General features: G+C 40.1%; 1 protein-coding gene across 2 annotated transcripts in view; it reads left to right on the top strand.

Annotated features, from left to right (window-relative positions):
- Nucleotides 1–19,961, top strand: part of Nmo (serine/threonine-protein kinase nemo) — a 220,560-nt gene that overhangs the window by 65,816 nt on the left and 134,783 nt on the right. The gene's annotated exons all lie outside the window — the stretch shown is intronic.

Here is a 19,961-nt window from a genome sequence, read left to right as displayed (position 1 = left end):
AAATGAATTTTTTCAAATGTTAGAATTTGGAATTTCTTCTAACGGGCAAAGAAAGATGAGAACTCGATGTTTTCTAACGTCCTTGTAACTTGATTCGGTAATCGCGTGAATTTCGCCATGAAAAAATTTACAAGTTCTCTTAAACTGTCATAAAAAACCTGACAATGGGGCAATAAAAAAAATCGGATCTTCCGCTGAGATGCGTTTCTCAGATAGCGGCATGTTGGATAATCTTTGTTGTCGCGGAATTCTTTCCAGTGCATTGTCCCCGGTGTACGACGTTGTTTCTGCAAAATCGTAACTCAAGGTTATCCTTTTGTGCGGCACAATTGCGCCAGCTTCTATAGGATCCTCTTCTTTTCTTGCACCTCGCACGAACCTATCATTACGATTCATTCGTTCGCAGAGACAACACGTGCGCGTTTTTATGCCAACGCCAGCGTCAGACGACTCAGAACGAGTACTTAGAATTTCATTTTGTTACCTCGGCCATTTGTTTGTCGAGCGATTTCTATTGAAACTTTCGGATCAAAGGCGGGGACGTATCGTTTCAACGAGGAATGTTTTTTAAAAGGAATCCGCGGCTCTGCTAAGCGTTTTGCGGTGTTCTATAAGGCGCAACAGAGAGCTACGTGGCGCAAGAAGCACACCGACTCGACTCTCTTATTACGTGAGAACAATCGCTTCTTACGCGGTAATAATAAGTCGCTTGTTTCTGCACACGCAAAAACCCGTTCGAAGCCGTTACACGCTGCAAAGGACGCTGAAACAGGTAGAAAAAGCGAGGTAATGGCGACCATGTCTGACGCTCGCAAACTGTCGTATGGCGTATTCATGGTGAAGATGCTACTGGATGTAAAAATTGACTCGGTATTTTTATTTTTACAATTACAAATTCAATCTGAATAATTTTCACACCGTTTTCGCATTTTACGGTAATTGTTTAACATCTTAGCAAAAGCTTAAATACATATCTAGCGTAGTCTAGAAGATGATTAACAGACAAGACGGTGACGTTTTCCTTCTTCAAGTAAAAATGTAAGAACCTGGGATTGATCGACGAACAAAACTGGAAGAGATAATTGGAAATTCATTAAAAAAGCGAACCGAATTATTAGATAGAGTCTTTTTCTATATAACAAGTATTCAAACAGGATGAATTTGGTTTAGGATACGACGTTTGATTGTCAGCGATATCTCTTCATTGAGGAACGAACTCCAAGAAATCTGTTACGCCAGTAAACTTAGAAAAATCTTTAATAATATATTCTATCCAATGTATATACTACGTCGATATAAAACATTAAAAGCATGAAACACGTGGAACGAAGAGAGGCAGGAATCACGGAGGCTCGAATTACCGGCAGGATATCAGCGTAGGTTACACCTTGGTCCCCGTTCTACCTGGGGAACGTTACCACGAAACTGGTCCCGCTGTAAGCGGAGAAAACAGGGTCCGAAGGGGGTGGAGAGGAGCACCTGGCAGCCGTGCACAGGTAGCGAACTGGCCTTTTGTCGTCCTCGGAGCCCTCCCACGTTCGGCCAGCCACGGAAACTTCTTCCTTTCGAACCGATCGCCTTCTTTGTGCCCCGGACACAAGGAGGATGAACAGCTGGTGAAAACAGAACCTTTCCAGTCGACGACAGCCAGCTGCTCTCCACATATCTCTCTCTCTCTCTTCTTGGCGCCTTGTGCACCTTCCATTCTACATCAAATGCCTCACTATTCTACTAATATCCGAAGCATAGTTTCGTTAACAAACGTAATAATCAACGTTTAAAGGGCTTTTCTAAGATTTTCGTTTTATTCTCGTTGAGATTTGGGGAAGACTTTCAGCAGAAAAATGTAGTTTCATAGGTTGAACGAAGTCTTTGCACAATGTTTGACCAAACGAACTCCCGTCGACTGAATCTACTTATCTAAGCACGAACCTTTACCGCGTAAATCGTCTCTCAACTGGTTATTAACGAATTAACTGAACGAAATTAATTGCGTAAGAATACTCAAAGATTTAGTGAATTTCTACCGAATCTACTTATCCGAACGTGAACTTCTATTACGCGGTTTCACGCGAAGAGTTCCTACTACCTGTAGCTTAACTAAATGTTCTATCGCTAATTCTATTATATCTTCTAATTCTACCATATTTCTTTTCGGATACGATCTCTTCTTAACCAATTAATTCAACAAATTATCGCACATGCGTCGTTGCACAAGAATATTCGAAGATTACCAACGAAGCACCACTGCTTCGCTATCGTTTACAAATCGCCAAACACTCGCTAGAACCATTTAATATAATTTAATGCGTCGTTGTTACCATAGTTACACGTATCACCGTGTACACCGAGTCAGCGAAACGGTTCTCACGTGCGAATTCCTTTCACGCTTCGCAATCGTTTCGCCGTGGCATCGAGGCACCGTCACCTTGAAGCCCGTGTCACCGATCTTTCTTCCGTCTAATTGGCCGACGTTGTTGCGTAAATATCCGCTCCATATCCTCCGATCGTAGCAAGTGTAATCGAATTGCGAGAAAATTCGTCCCTAGTGTGTCGCGGCCTCGCCTTCCATCCAATACTCGCCTCAAATCGCCATCAATCTTGTCGGTTGCAATTAAAAAGTTGCTCTCACGAGCTGTCCGTACGCTGCTCCTCGCCTGGCTTTTCCTCGCGAGAATAATGAAATCGCGCTGGTGAACGCAAAAGGAACGCGATTTTCATCGTAGCCGGCTCGACGATTAACGCGTCACTCGTTATTCCATCTCGTTAGACGGGACTTTGGACCGGAGAGTGGAGATGGAATTCGTGGACGAATAAATTCGCGAGGCTTGCAGCGCGTGTCGAATCGGTTTGGTAAGATAAAGGCGGGGAATCGTTGATTTTTGGATTTCGTATGCGATCAGCATGGCTCAGACTACCGATTTTCGTGCGTAGTTCACTGGAAGCTACGGCAACGTTAGAATAAATACTAAAGAAAATAAAATTATGTGTTATCGCATTTCTGTTAACAAAAAAATGATAGCGATGTTAATATTATAAGGTTGTCCGAAAAGTTTCTTTCATTTTATGAGGAAATAATAGACGCACGTTTTTTGTTTTATATTATTTTGTCGAATTACGAACGATCAATTTTGTTCTGTTGAGATAAACACCGTGACATTTGACAGACTTGCTTTCACATTCGTATAAAGGTGCTCTGTTGTAAAAAACACGTTTGCGAAAGAAAGACACTTTTCGGACAACCCAATACCAAGAATAGTCGCGTGTATGTAATAATTGGAAAAATAACATTTTTGATATTACTTATTGCAGTTAGTTTCATAATTCCGGTGTTAATACACAAGAATAGAGGAACGTGTAGGTTTTTGTTGACATTTTACGATAGCTTGCAATCGGAAGATTCTTTTGACACAAGCTTTTTAACAATTTCCGGGAAAGAGTTATGGTATACGATAATTCCAAGTTATATCTTTATGGGTCTGGGACGCATCAATTTTTCCCGCTTTTAACAAGGAAACGATAAGATAATAACAGTCTGCGAATCCCAAATTCAAGGTCTACCATGTTGATCGATATCGATCTTCGACGGTCTACGCGTGTTCTGCTCGTCCTACCAAAAATACAGTCTTTTCACGCGAACATACGTATATTAATTACGGAAATAAGACACGTGTCCCGTGAGAATCGAATGATTATACAACGAAACGAAAAAACGAAGGAAAAGTACAGTGGATCGATTTATCTTCGGAGAGATTTAATCGCGACAAAGATCAAAGTGTTACTTGGACGGAATCATCGAAGCTCGACCGAACTCGCAATCAAATCACTGAAAAAACCACTTACTCACCAAAAACCAGCGATTGAATTATCGCAGATTAGATTTATATTAGATTCCTCAGCGAGAACTCCACTCCAATCGAGATTGCGATCGAAGTTACGCGAAGATAGGATTAATCTGACTCGTTAGCGCGGCAAAAAGCACAGAGCTTCCAGGATCTTGGCTCCCCTGGTGTTAGTCAGAGCTGACGAGCGCGTATTCAGACCCCTGCAGAGACTATTCCTTTCCACGGTCCGCGATGTACATTACGCTATGGAAATGAAAGCTGGCAACCCTTGGAAAATGACGACACCCGACCCTCGTTTCGCGTCGCGGCGCCTCGTACACCCTCCATCCAGCACAGACGCGACTGAAATTAGTTATCGACGCGAGACCAGCCTTCTTAGTACCTGTCGTTTTGCTTCGTGCAGACGAAACAGCTGCGTCCTTTGAATTCGATTGCGTATACTCGATCGAAGTTGATGCAAATCCGTCCCGGACGTCGAACTTGCTTTAATCGCTCTTTCTCTGAAATCGAAAGGTACTTGGGATTAGTAGAAATGGAATTGATAGGACGACGAAAAGACAGAATTCGCAATGTAATAGCGACGCGATAGCAAGAAAATTTTGATCGTTGTTGTAGGGAGAGAAGCTACGATTTCTCCATCTTTACGAAATCACTTCCAGAAATCACAATACGAAGTTGATACGCGGATGTTGACGTTAAGATCGATATTAAAGTTGCGCCTAATAAGAGGACGTGTACTAATCGACGATAAAATCGCTCATGTAGAAACACGTGAAGATGTAGAACGTAGAAAATCGAAGGGAACCTGCGAAATGACATTTAAATGATCGACTAATACCACCTCGACCCCTCGTAAATTTCAAATTTGCTAAACACGGATCACGTTAGACACGATTTAGCGAAGTCTTGAAGCACACCTCACCCTAATCTCGTGATATGCTGAGCCAGACCAGCCAAAGTTATACCAGATTAGCTTATGCTAGACCCTTATACCATAGCAAACGCAGGTCCCCGTGAAACCCACAGGCCACGATGGGTTCCGATCGTACTTAATTCTACTTTATATCGGCTCTCGCGTCGGATTCAACTTATCACCTTGTGTTTTATAACAACGATCTAGGTTCGAGTCACGGAAACGATCGTTGGAAGAAAGTTTTCGTTCGCGTACCGGTTCGGTAGGATTTCAGAAAGGAATTTCTACGGTTATCTCTCAGGACAACGCATCGAAAAGCCGTTTATCTTGGCGAGTTGGCCGCGTTCGAAGGCTTATCAGCGATACCGAGCCACGTGTGCCGTCGATGAGTCAGACACGCCTTCTTACCATCGCGGACTCCATTTTCTTCGACCTGTTTCGAATTTTTTTCTCATCGGTGCGCACACCGACGACCCGGCGCCGACCAATGTGTTACACGACTCGCGTCGTGACCAAGTTTCGCAACCTTCTCTCTGTTGCGGACCCTGACACCAGCCGGCTAACTTCGAAACAGACAGTTGGCAGTTTAAGGAATCTTGGATTAAGAACACCATCGAATTTTCAAATTATTTACAGGGATCAATAGTTTAACGTAACGACGATGAAACATACTTCGGAAATATAATATATAGCGTATTTTGGAAGTAATCGAGTCGCTCGAATATTTTTACCATTCTTTTCGCAAGGATGTGATCTCCTCTTTATTTTCGGCCTGGAGCGAGAACATCAATGAAATTGATGTATTGCTTGCTTCGTGGAGCCATTCGGAGAGGTGCGTCTCCATCGTTAGTTATTAATAAAAGCTATCTTCTTTGCACTCTAAAAAAAAAAAATTCAGTTCTAGAAGCTTAGTTACAAATGTAAGTTAAAAACGCTACTTTTAAAACGGAGCACGCAGAGAAAAAGAAAGAGAGAGAGAGAGGGAGAGAGGGAGAGCATATAATGGCTGAAAGTGGAGGTTGGATTTATTATCGATGAGTTATCCCGGACATCAATTATTCGAAGATCCACTAAACGCAACTTCAATCCATGCATTACGTACAGGACCCGTTTTGCATAGGTTCCACTAAACGTTATATGCCCTATACTGGCATCTGCAAGGCGTGAGTTATTTTAGACGCGGAATTCCCTATGCATAGATTATACTAGCTATAAATTATTCCTCCTGTAGGATTCTCCGTACACAAACCATGTAGCTTAACCGTCTCTCTCTCTCTCTCTCTCTCTCTCTTTCTCTTTCTCTGTGTCTATCTCTGTCTGTTCTATGCTATTCGTACACGAGTAGCATTAGAAGTATACCAAAATCAGTTAAGCAATCTGTATACTAACCATTAGTATATCGATCGCGTAATCGTGAGATGGATAGCTTCATCTACTGTTAACTTTCCACTATCATCAAACAGAGTAGATTCATTAATAATAGACTACGATGGCTACAAACAGTTAACAGACTGCGAATATAAATGCAAATACGTATTCTTACAGACACAATGAAAAAAATAGAACCTAAACGAAATTCTGCTTCTTTCGTTCTTACTTCTTGATTGGCAATTGCAATAATCACGATAGAAATTTGCGATACGAATTCTACTTAGGGCAGAAAGTTTCCTGCGTTTTCTACTTATTTCGAAGATCTCGTAATACAAAAATACGTATTCTTACAGACACAATGAAAAAAATAGAACCTAAACGAAATTCTGCTTCTTTTGTTTTTACTTCTCGATTGGTAATTGCAATAATCACGATAGAAATTTGCGATACGAATTCTACTTAGGGCAGAAAGTTCCCTGCGTTTTCTGCTTATTTCGAAGATCTCGTAATACAAACATACGTATTCTTACAGACACAATGAAAAAAATAGAACCTAAACGAAATTCTGCTTCTTTCGTTTTTACTTCTCGATTGGTAATTGCAATAATCACGATAGAAATTTGCGATACGAATTCTACTTAGGGCAGAATGTTTCTTGCGTTTTCTACGTATTTTGAAGATCTCGTAATAAAATGTACGCGAGTACTTTTAAAATCAAAAATGTATCTCTATGTAGATATTACATCGATTAACCGGTAACAAAGTAATAGCAATTTAAAAAGGTCGAACATGAAATCAATTTGCTTAATTAAGCAACGATATCGAAGAAAGGATGCAACAGCGATATCAAAGCAGACCGCGACTCATTCTCGCATTTCGGCAACGGTACCCATCGGAAACGGTCATTAGCGCGATCGTTAAGGAGAGGATAGCCTGGTCGAGGCAGGAATATCAAGGAGGATCGAACCGAGCTCCACCCAGGGCTAATATCTTGCACAACGGTGCTGGAACAAGCCTCATCCTGTAGACGTTCTCCAGCGGCGTGATTCCGCGTCTCGGTGAGCGTAGCTCACGCGAACATTGTCCAGTAATTGACCCTGAACCTCGTACCGTTACGATCAGCTGCCAGCTACACACCTGCTCCGCTCGTGATTAGCCACGATTCCAGTCGATTCATCGATTTTCCACCGTGAGATTCCCACGTGGATTAGGACGTAAGTTTTCCAAGGACATCCGTGATATGTGTAATATTACAATATAATACTTTTTCACGTTCTGTAGACAAAGTGAGCTGTTTATGTCTAATTGTTCCGAGTTTTTAACAATTTTGAGGACATTCCAGGGTATTTGTCGCGTTATTCGCGTTGAGCATACGTTCTTTTAGCGTTCCGAGTTTTCCAAAAATGTTATTCACGAATTAAGAAATTCTAGGATTCTTATCATTGCGTTATTTCGTGTGCTCGATCGATTTCTTGTTTTTAAGAAGTTTTACAGAAATTTCAAGATACCTGTCGTCGTTGAAATTAATCCCAAATCGTTACTTTGTTTCCTATCATTTGTGCTACAAATCTCGGTGAAGGTAAGTTCACGCGAACTCTGATAAATTTCGCCGTGAGTATAATTCTTCTGACAGTATCGGTGGTGTGGTTCGAATATGAAAAAGTCTGGCCGAGGGCTTGAGAATCGTCGGTGTAATATTTCCCGGTGTATCGCGCGACCCAGCACGCACCGGAAGTGCCGATAAGACGGTCGATGAAAATCGCGCCGAATGACCCCGACGCTAGGCGAACGTGTTTCGCTCACGATTCAGGATAAGTGCAACGTTGGTTTACCAAGAAACCTGGACAACTGTGTTGATCTTTAGGTAGCACCGAAGATATCCACAGTAGTTCGTGAAAAGTTCAAATATTTCATTCTTAAATATTTGTACTTCATCTAGCGGGAAACTACCAGTGGATTGGCGCGTGCGAAACGACAGTTCTTTAAATGTCGTTCGAGTTAACTTCGCGTGGAAACGCGATCGAAAGATAAAGTTAATCACCTTTCTCAGAACCAAAAATAAGTTCATTCAAATTCAAACGAGTTTCTATCAGAAGGTCTCTCCGCTACTTTCCTCCAGAAATCAGAGTGTTAGGTTGGTGCGTACGAAACCTTCTATTTTTTTTAATATCGTTTCGAAACGGCGAAAATTTCGAAATCGTCGAAAGTCGAGGAGTTCGGTCGGAAAACCAGCGTGGGTCTTGCCTTTTCTCCACGTCTGTTGGCGAGAAGAGAGCCGTAAAAGTCGCAGACCGTGTGGTGACCTGGACATAGGTTGAATGAGCCAAACCAGTACTCGGTGGGCTCCGATTGGCGGCTATTTCGGAACTTTCAGGCCGCTCAAGTGTGTCGTGATTCTCGTGGTTGCCTCGGTGCCCACATTCTCGCTCTTGTTCCATCGTAGCTCGTTCCAGCGATCGCTGGAACGTGTTTTGTTCCTCGTCCGTGAGAAACTTCTCTTCGAGCACCACTCTAATCTCAATGACAGCGGCCCCTGTCGATTTATTTTCGCGTCACCTGCGCGTAGGCCACAGAACTAGGCTTTGCATTACGTTAGATGCACTGGGCACACTCAAGCTGTGGGTTGGAAACTGTGGGTTACGATCGACTATGCAGAGGAATGTCGGTAATGCGATCGTTAACGCGCAGGATGACAGTTGGAAGTTTCACTTGGTAGAACTCTGTTCGTATGAACCTCGACGAACAAAAATGTGGTTCGTACAACTGCAATTCATATACCTAACGCAAGTTTATTACTTTTTCTCGGTACTTGCGATTTTTTCGTCGAGAGTTTATGGACGAACAAGCGGAATCGATGAATGGGATCCTGTTGTAAAATTTCACGAGTCGCACGCATCAAATTATGAATCTAGAAAGATAGACGGGTCGATGGACAAAATATCCACGATCAACGTGACGAGTCCATTTTTACCAGTTTCTTACCGATCATTTCATTAAACGTCAAGTATACTCGCGTTTGTTTATAGACTTGTTTAGGAGTTGACCAACCACTCGTCAAAGCTACTAACACGCCACTTACATTCGATAGTATCGATCGTGCAAGTTTTCGGATTTACCACCCTAAACAGGTGTTTCACGTAACCTAAAAGGGTTGAAAGAGACTCAGTTTGGAAGTAGAGTCGATAGAGCGCTGACGACTTTGATCAAACTTGGTACGTGGAATTTGTTGTCACAGATGTATAGGTATCAGGAGTAATTTACGCTGGTCGGAGGAACATGGTCTGAAGTAAGAGTAGATTCCCGCTGCTGTAGATTAACCTTTCGAATTTGTAAACTTTGTTGAACTTACCGCGCCTCCGGTAACATTGTGTGTCTACATACAGTAAGTTTATTTAAAGCCGATGGTATTCCAAAGGTGTAAATCGCGTGGAGAACAAGCGCGTCAAACGAAGATCGTACCATGCATCGATTACCTTAGAACTTGCTTATGGAAACTATTTTCAGTTCAGGCTACGATAAACATAGGTTTTGTTTGACTGACAAGATGTTGCGAGAGGCTGTTGTAAAAATACTTTGCTTTGTTGCGTTAGATTACGTTAAACGGAAATTATTCTAAAAGTAATTTCTTTGTACACAGTCTTTGTAGAAAACACTGGCATTTATTACACATTTTTAGAAGATATCGTGACTCGAATCCACAAAGACCAACGATTAAAATAAGCAAATAGTCAAATAGTGTGTATGTCGACTATGTTTCTATGTTTCATAGGCATGTTCGTTAAGCGGTTAACGCAAGAGTCTGTACACATAAATCGTATCGCGAGTACGTTTTATTTTGCACGGGTAGCGAGACTGTACGATTAGAAATAGCGGAGCTACCGCGGTAGAGGTAGCACGAGCTTTCATATTAGAAGTAGATTATTTAAGGCGTAGGTCACGTTGAGCGTAGGTTACGCTAGACACGGGTCACTTTAAGCCCAACCCCCTTGATAAACGATACATTTTGCTAATCTCCTATAGCTGGCGTAAGTCATGCCTAGCATAAGTTACGTCAGATATAGTTGGACGTTCTAATATATTTCGTGTCACTCGTACCGTGTTTCACGCTCGTTTAATCTGAAATTAATTTTCTCATCGGATGTTAATCGTCCGATTTCTTTCTGCGTTTTTTTTATAATCGTAATTGATCGAAAAACAAAAATCGATGTTTAAAGCGATTACGTTTAAAGAGGAGCTTCTGAGAAGTTGGTGAAATTCTTCGCGAAGAACATTGGATCGAGTAGATTCTAGACGGGCAAGATCGTTCGAACGGACTGAAATAATCGTCCTGCCAAAGCAGCAATCGTTGGATTCTCGGAGAAGCTTCTTAATAAAGCAAGGTTACCCGAAGTCTCGTAAAACTGCCCTACTGACCCGGGAATCCTTGGATTTCTGCTGAACCATAATGGAAGATAGTCTGACGGTAAATGGAGAATCTATCTCTCGTGGAAAATTGCCACGTACTCAACCATAAATTTCTTAGAATGTTAATCGAACTAAGAGAAATTAGAACTGCACGAATCGTCGAGTAAAAATACAGCCATCGTTCACTTGTTCCACAATTAACGGAAAGTTTAATAAACGTTCGATTTAGATTCGAGTATCATCCTCTCTATAAGATATCGTTGAAATTTGATCAATCGTCGAATCCATTTCCGAAAATCACATTAGTTTCTTTCAATTTGCTTTTCTACTTTTCTTTTCCTTTTTCTTTCTTTTTTCTTTTTTTTTTTCTTTTTTCAATCGAGGTAGTCTGTCACTTTCAACATGCGACTGGTTTTAGTCAGTCGTCGCGTGGATTCACACACGGGCACGAGCTGTTGGTCCCTTTGAAAAATCCGCTGAAATTTAAATATAGCGGCGTGCAAAAAAGAAGAAAAAAATAGAAGAAAGGGAAAATCTGTCGATAGTTTCGGGTATATCGATGGAAAAAAATAGAATGGGCGAATGGTTTTCGATCTTTTGGGTGCTTTATTGCACGAATACGAGTGCGGTTTTTCCGGGGATATCGAGACGATAAGTCGATTTTTATGAATGGAGGAATATCGAGAATCTTTAACTTTAATTTACGAGGCAGATTAACGAGAAGAGAAATACAGCTTTCATTGTCGTGATCTAAGAGTGCTTTCATCACGTAGTACGCAGTTCTTTTAATCCAATCGTCGGAGAACCGGCAGATTTAATGAAATTCCTTAAAAGCAACGCGACCAGCAGCAGAATCGCTCGAGGTCGTCGTTCCGATTTCACGACCGATCGCTGAAAGCAGAACGAAGTTGACCCAAAAGAAAAAGGAAGAAGAAACGAAGGAGGAAGAAGAAGTATTCGGTGGGAGTATTCGCGAAGAAAAACAGAAAACGCAAGGTCGACGGAGAAAAGGAAACAGTAGTTGACTCGTTAATTCTTTTAATTGCGGTTTAGGTCTTTTAATTGCGTTAGGCAATCTTGCAGGATCGCGCCTCGCAGGATTAATGACAAATGATGGATGGCGAGATAAGTCAGTACCGTATTATTGTATTTTACAACATAGTGAAGAGTAGCTAGAACTCAATAACGAGTGGCTACAGTTGAAAGTAACTCAACTTGCGAACTCTCTTGGTACAGTGGAATTTGACCAGATTTCGACATAATTTTTCTATCGCTTTTCTTTTCAGAATTGTTGATGTTTTTGATTTGTATACGATGAATCGCTGGTGTAAATATTCCGATCAGAGCCTCGATATTCGAGCTTGAAACAGTTAATGAAACTCGTAACTCATTTCCGTGGCTAAAAAGTGTAAAAAAATGAATTTCAACGAGGAGAGATGGTCACGGTCGTCGATATCGATTTACAAGAGCGTCGAAAGGCAACTAGGGAAGCTTGTCCATCGTTGACCGAACGAATATTTATGGTCGTTCGCGGAAGACGCGGTAACAGTGGTAGAAAAGAGAGTTCGAAAAATGATTCCCCGATACATCGATGTCAATAGTCTAATGACAACGTCGAGTTGAATTTAGAAAATACTATGGACAACAGAAAGATTTAATTTGAAAGAAAAAGAGATAGAATTTGACAAAGGGTACATTCATTTTTAGTATTTTTCGTAAAGTTATTTTTCTTTTTTTCCTTCAATAAAATTAGCGATAACGACTTAACGAGATAGCAATGATCGCGTATAGTTGCACGTGTTTCGAGAAGAAACGGCACGCGAGGCATCGATCAGAGGCAAAGTTGAAACACGCGAGCAACCAGAAGGGTTGGAGGAAAAATTGAAAACGCATTAGCCCGAGAATTTCGCTCTTATCGGAATTTCTGCCCTAGTTGGCGCGAACAAACTTCGAGATTCGAGTGATGAACCGAACGCGTGTCTCCGAGTCGCGTGGCCAGTTGCTGTACACACCAGAAGGGTCGATCTTTTCCTGCCTCGTCGATTCTTCTCTAATCGTCGTGATCCTTTGGATATCCTAATACTCGTAGAAACTAGAATATTTGTATATCGATGGAAACGAATTACTACGTAAATTGCATTTCTTTGGTTCTCTTCAGAAACATATGAAATTAAATAAATAAATCCTCGCACGACACAGTGAAAATCCTTTGCGCTAAATTGTTGTTAATAGGCTGCGGACTTTTATGCATTTTCGTAATTTACGAGAGTAGTCGAAGAAATAAAACTTAAATGGAAATTTGTTGCGTCTGCTGAATATTACACCGAGTACCTTCCTTCGCATATTTTATTCTATATTTCTCCGTATTGCGTGGATTCTCTGCTTGTTTGTTTGCATCTTTAAAGTTTCCATGAATACGAGAAAAAATCCGGCTCTCGCTAACAGACGCTCTTAGTATTTGGATATTACCACGTGTGTTGGACGCGATCGATGGCGATAAGAAAGAGCCGGTTGGGGTTGCACGATTTCGCTGGGCCGAAGAGAAGGGTCGTGAACGATCGAGCGGAGAAAGGCAGACGAGAAGAAAACGAGAGAACGGACCCTTTCACCGGCAAAATGGCCGAGAAGCTTGGCGAGTTTCAGTTTCATTTCGAGAGAACGCCGCCCCATCGACCCGTCTGGACTCTTGCCGGCCTTTCGTTTGTCGCAGTTCACCATCCAGGGACAAATGGGAACGAGGGAGCGATTGTTATGGGGGTGTTGCTCGTTTCGAGAGCTGTTTTTCATTTGGATTGCAATATTGATATGGATTCTCTTGAATCTTTCATCGTTTCGATCGGTCTTCTGCTTTTTTTTCTCTCTCTCTCTTTTTTCATTTGTTAAGTTGATAAATCGAATTTTTCGTATGAAAGGAGCGCAGTTATTGGATTTTGGATATTTGCAGCGATCTAGGTTGCGAATAAAATCGTGATATAAGCGATCGTTGATTTACCGAAGTCGTACATTTATATAATGCTATTGTATGTATAATGCCTGTATGGAATGCGTAGATTTTGCAGAGAAGTCGGACTTGCTCGAAAAGAAGTAGAAGAGCATTAGTTGTATAGTTGGGTTGGAAGTATCGAGTAATCAGTTTCTCTCGTATTTGCTTGAACGTTTCTAACTTTCGATTATTATCGTCCGATCAGTTGATATTTCCAAAAAGGAAACTATAGCTTAATAAAATTTCCAAACGTTTCGTACAGCAGATGCACGATGTATTAGGTTGTCCGAAAAGTGATTTTCTTTTACAGACACGTCTTTTACAACGACGCATCTTTATACAAACATGAAACCTAATCCGTCGAACGTTGTAATCTTTATAAAACAAAATGGATCATACGTAATTCGATAAAATAATGTAAAACGAAAAACGTTGTGCATTCATTATAAAACGAAAGAAATTTTTCGGACAACCTAATACGTATAAAAATACGTTCTCGTCCAAATATATTCATAAGTCAAAGATGTACGAAACACGCGAAGCCTACGACCAACGCAACGCATTATCTTGCAACATCCCTTTCCCACGTCTGAAAATTTGATTACTTCCATCCCGAAGCAACACGAAATTTCCTTCGGTTTCTTTCTGAAAGCGCTTATATGTAGTTAGTTTACCGAGCTGGTACTATTAATATTGCAGGATATTTGATGGTCATGGCAGACGAAAGCAATTTGCTCGATCCTTTTCGTAGCAAAACTTCGCCTCCGAACGTCGGCAACTTCGCCAATCTTCCCATTTAACGAGAACCTTTTTAGTAGCCGTGCGTTGAACCTCGGTTAGCGATCTTCTGTCCATTCTCCCGGAGCATTCGTACGTTTCACACACTTGCAATGCAGATGCGAACGAGATCTCTCGAAAAAATACAAGATAGTTTCTCGATGTAAAAATGATTTATCGTTCGTTTGAAATTAGTTTTAAAACTATCAACAATTTATTCAAAGTATCGAGAAAAAGAAAATCTGATATGCAATATTCCAGTCTCCGCCATGGTAGAAGAGATCAAGTCGAGCTATTCAAACTCCTAATTGGAGACACAAGGCCGCTAATTGGACACAGAAAACTGACAAATTTCTATTACAAAGAGAAGCTTATGCTCACGTGTTGCGAACCCTGCGACTACCAACCACTCACAGTACGACTCGTGCTTCTAAAATGCACAAAATTGCGCGAATCACGCAACATACTCAAAATCTCCAAGAAACTCTGTGAAGTATCCAGTTCGATACAAAGCAGAGAAAAATTTACTAAATCGAACACATGGAGCGAGATCTAAAAATAAGCAAAACTATCGCTAATCATCGTGTTGTCGATACGATGTTAAAGATGCAAGATGAAAATTCGACATGAAAATTCAATTACCCTATGACACGCCAGAAAAATACCTACAAATTTTCGAATACCACCATGGAATACGATGCAAACCTTCGATCGTCGTTTAGGTTTGTTACTCGAGTCGGAAGAATATTCGAATGGACCTAAACGTAATTTGTCCTGCAATTCGCCACACTTACCTATGGACACTTTTTAAGCGATCTACGTTTGAAAACATAGTAGCATGTACATTTACGAAAACATACATTTACGTGGATGTAACTCTTACTCGTTGAAAAGAAGAAAGTTCGTACAGCTAACGTTAATATTCTTAGTCGTAATTATCGCAATTCACCGTGTTTTCTTATTGTTTCGTTATTCGTATTAAGAATAAAGACAAATTAAGAAGTAAGACCGGTTCAACGTGGAGATACCCATATCGCGATACGCATGCGATAAATACGCACATACACGTGGCTTCTCATAATACACAACAAATTTGATTATTCCGTGCAAAGTTCAAGATTGAGTTTAACATGTTGATGCTTGTTAACTTTAATAATCCTACCTTACTATATATATATATATATATCGTGCAAATTTTCAGTCGTAACCAGGAATTTTTGCTGATACCGTGTACACGAGTCACGGAAGGGGAAATTTAACGGCTTATAATCTTTCGTCGACGAAAAATTTGGTCGCATTGCGGCCACGAAGGAATGCAACTTTAATAGTTAAACGCGTGGCTTGCATGCTGGTGACGTAGCAGTAATAAAGGTTAATGGACAGCGAAATATTTCAGCTTCGTTGCATAACGACGCCCATCACCGTGTCGTGCCTTATTCAAACAAGCTGAAATCGAGTCGCTACCTTCCCAATGAAATTTATTCATCTATTCGTTTATTAAACGTGTCCTGAACTCGAACGAAGTCGTTGGAGAAAAGAAACAGAGAACCGAAGAAGTAGTCTTCCATTCTTGCGATAGACTCCGCAAGAGACGAATTAATCTTCTCCTATGTTCTTATTTCACCGGAATTTCACAAGAAAATCATTTTCTTCCCTCGACTGTTAAAACGTTCATCGATCCTGCTACGTTTTCTCGGCCATCTTCGACGCGGTTATATCTTTCTAACTATGGAAACTATCTTCGTAATTTGGACAAATTATGGAAAAAGTCTCGTTGGTACAGGTACGCGATTTCTCGTTTCAATCTTACATCGAACATCTTTTCGCGATATCCTGAACTTTTTTTTTGTTTTGCTAAGACGAGAGAAAAAATGAAAAAAAAAAAAAAAAAACGAAAGGAACTGCGTGTCGATGGTGGACGAGTGTCGGACGAATCTTCTTCTTGAGATGGGGAAAATTCGAGGGGCACAGGCGGGACGGATTCTCCGGGGCTTTGCCAAGTTTCATCGGGATTTGCCATCAGCACCATGTTCCTAAGATTTATGCAAATTTCTCTCGAAGGCTTTCTGTCGGAAATTTCTAACCAGTCGGTTGTCCCTACGACCTCGAGCATCTTCGAGCCTCGATACCCTCCGTATCGCGTTTCTACGTTTATACTTTGGGTCACTGCTAACGCCCTATTTGTGTGAAACGTCTAATCTTGAAGTCATAAAGAAAAATGAACCAAACTTGAAACGCTGATTTTAACAAGAATGGTCGGTAAAACACGAGATTGAAAATCATAAGTCATCTACTATTATATAAACTTCTTTTGCACGATATTGGTAGAGAAGTTAAATTTATAGCTACAGTCTCATACTGATCAACCACGTAAATTGATAAGAACCTAATTCAGTTAGAATTTATAATTTAAAGACGTTATATACGTTTTGCTCGTGACGATGATATTTTATGGAATTAATAAGTAAATTATGGAATTAATCACATAGTCGTAAGATTTAGTTTAAAAAAATTAAAGTAAATTTTATACAAAGATATCGTTAATCAATTTGTGTCCTAGGAAACTTGTTTCACGTAGGTACAATCGTTATATTATACCTTTTACACACGCGCGCACGCACGCACACTCACGTTTGATGTCTGTTACAATTGAATACAATTCGTCGTTCTATCATGATTTTTCTAATTAGCCTGACAATTAGACTGACAATACAAATCTATCCCAAATGTGCACAGTCATCGACTACATGTTCGACGTATTAAAATGACGCGCAAGCTGAGCCATCGGTTTCAGATATTAAATCAAAGCCAGCTCTGTCCTATTCGAGGAACATCAAAAAGTTAACAAATAAAAACAGACGATTCGTTAGAAGAAGAAAAAAAACTGCTCGTGCCGCGATGGTTGAAAAAAATTCAATGGTGATAGATCGTAGGAAAGTACCTCGAAATGTTTCATTTTGATTGATTCGTACGTTGGAAGTGATGCTAGAGATTTATCGTGCAATTACTCGTGCCATTGTTTCAATTATTTATAACAGACGCGTGATTTATGGCGACAACGATGTGTCTTCGTGTTTCGAGGAACTATTTTCTTCGTTAGCAGAAGCATGGCTATCGTTCCCCTATTTATAGCGATTCCACGTTTCTGAAATAGCAACAATTTCCGTTAACAGCAGGAAATGATACGCTTTCGACGAGTGGCGTGGCATAGAAAGCGAAAGGACAATGGATCAATTTGTCTTTAGACTTTAGACCACTCTTGCCATTTCGCGATCGATTTTTTCATCGTCTACGATCGTTTCCCTACCATCGTTCTTATGTTATTAGCGTTATTACTTACTACGAGATTGCCTAGGTTCTTATTGGACTTGGCATGCTTCCTTTCGTATCGTATAATCATTTAATTCACAGGTGTAATTTGCATTACGTGTTTCGATCCATTTGAAATTTTTTCTTTCCTTTTTTCTTTTCTTTTTCTTTTTTTTTTTTTTTTTGGTAGGCAATAAACGCAATAATATATCTGTGGACTAAAACACACTGTAAGGGTTTTTAATAGCGAACGCAATAGTATAATATTGTAGGCCAACGGTAATAAAAGAAATTTGTAAAAGGAATTTGTAAAATTCTTTAAGATAAGCGGTAAAAATAGCGGATTATTTTCGGAAATGATTCGCGAGATTAACCTTGAAATAGTATGAGAACGTGCGAATATAATTATGTATCACGTTTTTCTCTTTGTCGCTTTTATTACGCGTCATGACGCAAATATTTTACGATTCTTTCGTTTCTTTGTTTCAGGTAAGCAACATCGCTAACTTTGATTCCTCGGAAATAGTTTCTGATTCATAAGACCACTGGTAACGTACTAATTACGCTTATTAGAGAACATCTGACGTTAATGGAAATGCCCATGCCGGGTTTGTTGCCGAGTTTTTTTAATGGTCATATTTTTGATTGCTTATCGTTTCTGTTAGAATTAAAGATTGGAGAATTTGATCGAATTATTAGGTTGTTCGAAAAGTTTATTTCGTTTTATGAGAAAATAATAGACGCGCAACGCTTTTTGTTTTATATTATTTTGTCGAATTACGTACGATCCATTTTGTTCTGTCGATATAAACACCGCGACATTTCACGGACTTGGTTTCACGATTGTATGGAAGTGCACTGTTGTAAAAAAACACGTTTGCGAAAGAAAGACATTTTCCGGACAATAAAATAAAAAGAAATTAAAAAATGTAGCGCCATTGGTATAGTTTATTTTATACGTGAAGAGAAAAGAAGTTTAAAAGCGTAAACGATTGATTTTAAAATGGTCAATAAGTTCGATACGAATTGCGAGTTTGACAATGGTTCTGCTAAGAAATAAAAAATAATTCAAATTCTGTGATCATCTCATAATCACATAAAAATATATACGTCGCACGTTTTCATCTTTTTATCGATTAATTCTAAACGACAACAAATTTTCAAAATGGATAGTCTTGCGATGTTTATATCGACGTTTAAATCGTCTATGGTGTTTCGCGAATAAGACAGGTTTATAGTATCGCATTTGCAATTAGCGTGGTTAGATCGGCTTGTTTCTCGATGTTGATAATTAATTACGATAATGATTAGCGTATCGTTACGCGTTAGAATCGGCGTGAATTTACGTATGTATTTATGCAGCACAAGAGCGTATCGAAAGCTTCGATTTTAAATCGACCACAATTAAATGCCGTGAACCAGCGCTGATCCAATATTATCCGTGTTCCGCTCGCGCGCGTCGAGCAAACGATCGATACCGCGACAATGAACTATTTCGACAATTGTATTCCATGCATTAACTATTTCGTCGGGAACATTAGACAGATTCTCTCTGTCTCCTTGTAAAATGCGTTTCACCGTATCTTTCGTGTATCGTTTTCTATGATAAAAGCAAAGAACAAATCGCTTTATCCGTTGGTGGAATATTTAAAAATTTTCAAGCATTCTCGTAGCTTCGTTTTCACGATATACAAAGTCTCGTTCATTGGATCAAGATAAAAATTAAACCAGAATTTGATAGTATTTTTTTTTTTTTCGAACTTAATTAGACGTGAGAGTTTGCGAGCATGTCAGCTATTTTTATTGGATTTCGCTGAACTCATAAAGACGGGTTCATCGCTTTCGAGAGTTAAAAGGCCAATCCGGGATTAACGATCTCTCCGTAGTTTAATTTCTCTTTATTTAATCAGTACCTACACGAAGGAAGAAGGAAAAATTGTATCTCGATGTTAAAAGAAAAATCAATGTCAATTTATTATCCTGTGTATCGTCCAAACTTCGCATCGACTATCGATGACTCTAATCTTTATTTCATCCTCCAAGTTTTCATTGCAATTTATTCCTACGTACGTAGTCGTTTCTTTACACGTGTACCTCGATCTTCTCAATCGATTGACCCGATCGATTTTCACTTTTATAAGACTGGGTCATTTTCCTCCTGATCGTAATCACCCTTTAGAGCGAACGCTTCAGTAAACGCTCGAGTGAATGCTCGATGAGCGATTATCTTCGACGATAGAAACCCTTCGTATTGGAAATTTGAAAAAATTCTTATTTTCAATTTATTTCCAAACGCTTTCTTCAGCTTCCATACGTGGTTCAAACTATCCAACCTGCTTTCCCGATCGATTTCCGCTTC

This window comes from Bombus fervidus, chromosome 3 (assembly GCF_041682495.2).
Source record: "Bombus fervidus isolate BK054 chromosome 3, iyBomFerv1, whole genome shotgun sequence".
NCBI classification, from domain to species: domain Eukaryota; kingdom Metazoa; phylum Arthropoda; class Insecta; order Hymenoptera; family Apidae; genus Bombus; species Bombus fervidus.
The sequence above is the reverse complement of the archived record's forward strand: the minus strand, read 5'-3'. Positions and strand labels throughout refer to the sequence as shown.